A 7,456-nucleotide genomic window follows, 5' to 3' on the forward strand; every position below is an offset into this window, starting at 1 on the left:
CAATTACAGATACTAAAGTGAGCTGGGACTGGAGAGAGGGCTTGGCCAGTGAAGCACTTGCTAGACAATCCTGTTGACCTGAGTGTAACCCCCAGAATTCACATAAAAATGAAAAACAAGAACTGAAGTTGTCTTTCCATAAAATTGTCCTCTGAATTCTACATGCATGCCATTGCATACTTGCCCATACATGTATATCATGCAAATAATAATAATAATAATAATATATTTAAAGTGAACTGGCATAATATTGTAGAAGGAGATGAGCTGAGAATCCAGGAGCTGTGTCCTTGGAGAGGAGGAACTGTAGTACTAGCGTATAAGCCAAGGGTCTGCTGTTAATAAGAATATTGATTCTTCAATCATTGCAATGAAGGAGAATGAAGAGGAGAGTCTGAAGGTATACCATGTCATTAACTCAGCTGATTTGGTGGTAGACATGTCTTAAAGGTCTCTTTTAGTTGCTCTCACTTTGCAATAAAATAATAACCTCATCAGCTTTAGAATAAAAAGAAATGAAATGTTTGAGCTATGAACAGATTGAGGACAGATTGTGAAAGGATCAATTTTCCCACAAAAGAAGAAAATATATTGTCTAGAAATATGTGCAATTCCAAACCACCCTAAGGAGCCACCTTAGACTGTAATAATAAACTTCAAGTTGATGCTGTTTGCTTTTCTTCAACTACCACTGATGGCTTAGGCATAAACCCAAACATTACATATAGAACCATGCTTGGTGGTACACACTTGTCATTTCATCACTCAGGAGGGGGAAGCAGAACTGTGAATTTAAGCCTAGCCTGGACTATATAGTGAGCTATAGACCAGTCTAGGCTGTATAACAAGACTCTGTCTTTAAAAAAAAATCCAAACAAATCATAAAAAGTTAAAATTTAATTGAGGTGAGATGCTCCAGTCAGGTCTGAGTTGAAGGATTGAAAAGAAGTGTTTGTGATACTCCCAACCCAAATTATTCTGAACCTGATAAAGAGGAGAGAAGATTGATGAGACTCAAAAAGACCTGTAATTCAAATCTTTCGAATATTTTATGGGTTTGCAGAACATTTAGAGTCAAAATTAGCAAAGATAATGAGCTAGAAAAGTGTGTGGAAGCAGATTAAATAGGGTTTGTGAGATATAGTATTGTTAACAGTGAGACTGCATATGACTATGAAAGTGAGGTTGCAGAGAAGGATTGTGCGTAGGATCATATATAGTGAGATCCAAGAACAGGGAGGCCATGGGAAGAAATTACAATTATGAATTATGTCAGATTTGTGTTTGAGTCAGTGTTAAAATCTCTCAGATATGACAAGAAGCCAGAAATTCTGTAAAAACTAGAACCAGGACAGTAGTAGACCAATAGTATGAGTATAAAGGATATTTTAGGGCAAGGGAGAGAGATCATGGTTTGAATGCTAAAGGGTCAGGGGGACAAAAATGTGAGTGGGAAAATAGTCACTACATCAGAGGGCTGAATGCAAATCTGTTTTTTTTTTTAATTGTCATTATTGTGTGGGGGTGGGGGTGGGTTAGGTACACATGAGTATAGGTACCCATAAAGGTCAGAAGCATCAGATCACCCTGGAGCTGAAGTTAGAAACAGTTTTGAACTGTTCAATATGAGTGCTGGAAACTGAACTTGGGTCCTTTTGCAAGGGCAGTATTACTCTTAACCACGGATCCATTCTCCAGCCTCCCAAATCTGGGCTTTTAATGGGTAACCAGGATGTTGGAGCAAGATAGTGCAAGAAACAGAGGGGACACTGAGGATACAGGGGATTTTACTGGTGTTAGATGATGTCTTGTTAGAAGTTGTCCTGGAGTGTTTAGCAAAATAGTGGGATTCACAGAGCCTTTTACTAAAGAGTCTTTACATCTGGGAGCCCTGGGTTCCTTATAATGACAAGTTTAGAAGGTGTGTTGAAGGCAAAGTCTTTGTGTGTGTGTGTTTATGGCACAAACCTTTCTTTTGGGATAGCCAGTCTTTTGGTTCTGTTCTAGTTTATTCTAGGCAGTCAGTGCACCGTGGTGCATCTGTAGAAATGGTCAAGAAAAGCAGGGGAACTCAGGCTGGCCAGCTATATACAACAGTCTGTGTGGTCAGCATACTTATGTGGGAAAGCCATGTTTTTCCCTGTTCCCTGCCATGTATTTATGCTGCAGGAATGAGTTACATGACAGGAGATGCAGAGAAGTGGCTGGGGAAACTGCCAGTTTCCAGATGTGTGGCCTTAGGGTAGATTTGCTAACATGCAGTTCCCATTATTTTTTCCTAAACTAGATATACATCGCTGTTCTTGAGCATGTAAAGCTACATACTAAAGAATAAAAATGTGTTTTTGAAAATATGCATATTGTGCTTGCCACATCAACGTATGTTTTGCAATTAGAATGATGATATTGCCTTGCTAAATGAATAGATTTTGTGTTGATATATTTTCAGAAGATTGCAAGACCGTGCCACATGTTAACACTTACAATTTGAAAGCTCTTATTATCATAATAACAATACATAAACTATTAAATGAATAGAAGTTAGATTTTCCTTTGGGATTTCAATTATTGGTTTTTATTGACTGTGTGTGGATTTATGTTACGAAGCTGGTTGAGTGTTATGGCATTATGATCTTCTGTACCTTAGTAAAAAATGTTCCCTGTAAAGTAACACACACAAATTCTCCCTAAGGGAAGAGCCAGCCTTGGCACCTTTTAACCTGTAAGGATTTGTAGCTCTGGCTATGATTGATTTGTTGGCTTGCCTCAAGAAATGCTCCTGGTATGTGATCTGTGCTAACGGAGCCAAGGCTTTGCTGATCAGCACGTCACGCCTGTGAAGACGTGGGCATGCTTTTGTGCATTTGTTCTTGTAGCCTGGGAGGCATATTTCAACACACTGCCCAGAATTGGCTAGAACATGCCTGTCACTCCCAGCTGACTCTGATGACGCTCTTGCCAACGTAGATTTACATCAACACAGTTCTTTACTGGAAAAACTCATTCAGAATATACAGGGTGGCCCATTTAAAACAGGCACAGCATCAAATTGAAAAGGAATGCATTTTAAGAGCTGCACTACAAGAAATACACTGGCAATGGAAGGCTCTGCAGAGCACAGAATTACAATGAGCACTATCTAATAAGATTATTTCCCCCATAAACTGTCTGAAGCTCTAACTTGTTGAGAGTGGTTTATTGTGAGATAAAGAATTCCTTCATTCCAGACTTTCCCTTTCGTCATTCTGGACATGCAGACATTTCTAGATTTTTCCTGATTTATTCTCATATTCCTAATACTGAATCTGCTAAAGAAAATCTGCAGTATGAGAGCTAATAGCATGCATTGTGATGTAACTGCATTGCTCTTCACCTGCTCAACATTCACTTTAAGAATTCGGTGGAAATACAGATTTCCACTTAGAGTGAAGTCCTTTGGCATATGTCCATCTTGTTCGTGACTCATCCTCAATATCTTAATGAATGTTTGGGATAGACATATTACTCAGATGTCTGTAGACAGGAAACCAAGCACTCAAATAAAAGCTGTTACCATAACTATCAAGAAAAAAATACAAGCCCAAACCATCTTTGCTCTGCAAAAGAAACTTTCAGAATCAATGGCACATGGCCTGTGATTAATACTCTTTGACCCTTCACTATCACCTTTCATTTTCATCATCCTAGTCTATTCTATGTCATTATAGTAATGGATATAACTGAATGGGTTTGCAATTTTACCCCTTCTTTCATGACAACCAGCAGGAGTTTCAATGACACATGCTTTGATCTGTCTGTTTTTAAATCTCTTAAGCTGCACAGATCTAGACAGCTTCCTCCCAGAAGATTTTACAGTCCTAATCAACCTCATCATAAGTTCTATATTTATGCTTGTTTAGACACATCAAAGTCAGGCTTTATACCAAGGGCCACCTGGAAAGTGAAGGCCATAAGCTTCTTGCTCTCGACATTGTGCTGTTGTCACATGCAGCAATAATGAAGGATGACCTTTGAAATTGATCAAGTGGTAGATAGCAAGATAGGCATATTTAAAGCATTTCACTGCTATATTTCCTCTGCTGTATTTTGTCTACAGTTAATAATGTGATATCAGTTAATTCCAGATGACTCCATAGTGCCTAAATTAAGTATAGGTAGAAATAAAATGTTACATAAAGAAAGATACTTCCCCTCTGAATTAATATCAATGTTTAATGCATAGAAGCTGAGAGGAAATAGATTGATGATGTGAGTTTACAAGCACATCAGATAGCAGGACTGTTCAGAATTTAAGCTGGAGTAAAATTGGATCACAAAAGATACAGAGGGATATACTCAAGTATTGCCCATGACAGAAGAGCTCTTGGTTAACAAGCTAAAACATTGAAAATCTAGGTCTGCCAGCAGTATCTTATATGTCTGTCTGTGCAGCTTTTGTTCTGTTTCCATGCTTATAAACAATCCCCCCCAACTGTAGTTTTTATTGTTACCCCCCTCTCTCTGCTAAGTCCTATATAGCAGAGCCCTCTGTTAGGATTCAAGAAGCATGATGCTCTAAGCCATGGTCGTAGTGTTCAATAAACAAGAAAGAAGTTGGCACTTAGAGCTTTTTCAACAGCTGTTTGAGCTCTTACAGTGTGAGTCTGCTCCTGAGAGAAGAGGCCTGTGTCATGGCCTGAGAGATGCCAGTTTCTAAATCTACAAATTTCAGTTCCAGATTCTGATATTTGCAATTTCTCCAAGCAGTTGCCAAACTTGTAAGGGCTTTGGAAAGGAAAAAAACATTTGACAATTTTCTCGGTGGGGGATGGTCAGGGAAAACAAATCCACAAAACTTCACCACCACCATGCTCTGAACACTTTGCACTAGAAGTCCTGACAGCCGACAAAACAGATCTTGGAACTGTGATCACAATAAGTAACAGGAAAGGTGAGCTCCTTCTCCTAATGGAAATTACCTGGTGAGCCAGTCGTGGCTTATATAGAGAAAATCATTCCTGTCTAACATTTAACCCAAGATTTATTTGTGCTTTATTTTTCTGATATCTTTGGGAAATTGGTCAGCTGTTTTATGAAACAGTACCAAATTTTAGAACCAGTGTTCACAATTTTTGGACCCTTTTGTTCGGTCTCACCCTTTCTCAGATCCAGTAGTATAGAAGTCACCCCAAATTATTATTAGTCCCAACCCCTGTAAGTTAGATTTTTTAAAGGAAGTTTTACATTTTGGTAGGAGTTTTATAAGACAAGAAAGTTGTCAGGACCCAAGTACATTAATCTCAACTTTTAGACTTGAGAAATATGGACATGGTTCAGATAATATTAATGATTATGTCAGATTAACAGAAGAGTTTGTTCTCCACAAACTCCATACAGCAAAATGGTGACTTTACAGCAGTATTTAATGACATGATGATACATTAACTTTAGAAGCTATGGTAAATATATTCACATCAAATATATTACATATAATATATTATAATGTAACAATAAGGATCAATACACATTTGAATCATTTGTTCACAGATCTTAGTCTTTCACAGAGAAAGCCATTTGTATTTTTCCTAATGGCCCAACTTGAGAGCTTAAGACAACAAAGGTTTATTATTTGCTCTTAGTTCAGGAGGTCAGGGGTTCAAAATCAAGGCATAGACAGTGCTATACTTGCTCTGAAGGCTTTAAACAAGATCCTGTTCCAAACCTTATCCAGCTTCTTGTAGGTACTAGCCACTTTGGCTTGTGATGACATCATTTCCACCTCTGCCTCCATCTTCACATGTTTTCTGTTTGGTACTTTCTACGCTTCTATTATAGAACACTTGCACTAGAACACTTGCACTTGCACTTGCACTTAGGATACACCTGGATAATCTAAGATCATCTTTCATTTTAGCTTTCCAAATTACAAACCCTTTTCTAAATAAAGTTACATACATAGGTTTTAGGTACAAGGATGCCAGCATGCTTTTTGGGGCCATTGCTTAGCCCACTGTGGAGTCTAAAGGTGTGCCAGTGAGAGTCCTGAGGAAGCCATCCACTGGCACACAAATTTGGACAATACTTCCTGAAGATTCTCACTATTCTTTAGGATCACAGCTTGAGCAGCTAAAGAAACTGGATTTTTAGAAGTCAAAAGCATCAGGCTTCCTTTAAGGGCACAGTTGTCCCAGTCCATGGATTCTCTTCAAAGGTTCTAGAAAGTGATAAGAGGAAGAAATTGGAAAGGCAAGATTTTTCTTTTTTTTTTTTTTTTTCCCCCTGTATTATCTTCCTATAGAGTTTTAAAAGAAGGAAGAAAAACTGTGGACATAGCAAATTCAAATGGAGGGATGGCCAATGGTTTCATGATGCTTGCTGTGCATCTCAGTGACTAAAATTAGCATATTCAAACTGTAGGGGCTGGAGAGATAGCTCAGCAATTAAGAGCAGTGGCTGCTCTTGCAGAGGACCTGAGTTCAATTCCCAACACCCATGGAGGCTAACCAACATCCATAACTTGAGTTCCAGGGGAATCTGATGCCCTCTTCTGACCTCTTCAGGCATTGCATGACATGGGTGCACTTAACATGCATGCAGGCAATACACTAATACATGCAAAATAAAAATAATAAATGAAATATTTAAAGAAACAAGAACTGTAAATGAGGCACACAAACCCCATAATCCCAACCTTAGGAGAATGTGGTAGGAGATTCCTGAGTTCCGCCCACATAACAAGATACTGTGTCAAAAATGAAAAAAGAAATAACGAAAACTTAAACACAAACACATGGTAGCTGTTTGTGGTAAAAAATTTGACAAGACATAATTATCAGAAAGTCCTCTCAATGCCTACTTTTTACCCTCAACTTTAGATCTGGTCTCACCAATGGAACTTTGCTTAAAATTTATCTTTTGTCGCCATCCACACTATTATTATGCCTAGTTAATTCAATATGTTAAGCTTATCAATAGACCAATTGAGACAGTGAAACGCATGAAGGACAATGCTAGGTATTTTCATCAATTATTTCATTCAATTTTCATGACAAACTTAAGGGATTGGCCTATAGGGCATATTTCTACAATTGAAACCATTGCTTCAAAGGTTTATTCATTTTAAATATCAAAAGGCATTGGAAAATTGACCTATAAAGTTGTTTGACTACTTTTCACACCCATGAACAGTGTCCCAGAGGATGCGCTGGCTTCTCATAGTTACTCACTGTCACTGGGTCTGACCAAATTTCATTTTCATCTCTATTATGAGTAAAGGAATATAGATAAATATACTATTCCATGTTTTATAGGTGAATTTGAGCATTTTCATTTTTTTCTATTGCCTAATCATCTGTTTTTCCATTTTAAAAATCGGTATTATCACCGTAAAGCACTGATTTGTAGTAACAGTACACTTAGGAGTTAGCTTTGTCATAAATATTTCAGGTATTTTTCCATTTTTTTTCTTTTATTTTTC

The sequence above is a fragment of the Nannospalax galili genome, unplaced genomic scaffold, assembly GCF_000622305.1.
Source record: "Nannospalax galili isolate Female #2095 unplaced genomic scaffold, S.galili_v1.0 scaffold751, whole genome shotgun sequence".
NCBI classification, from domain to species: domain Eukaryota; kingdom Metazoa; phylum Chordata; class Mammalia; order Rodentia; family Spalacidae; genus Nannospalax; species Nannospalax galili.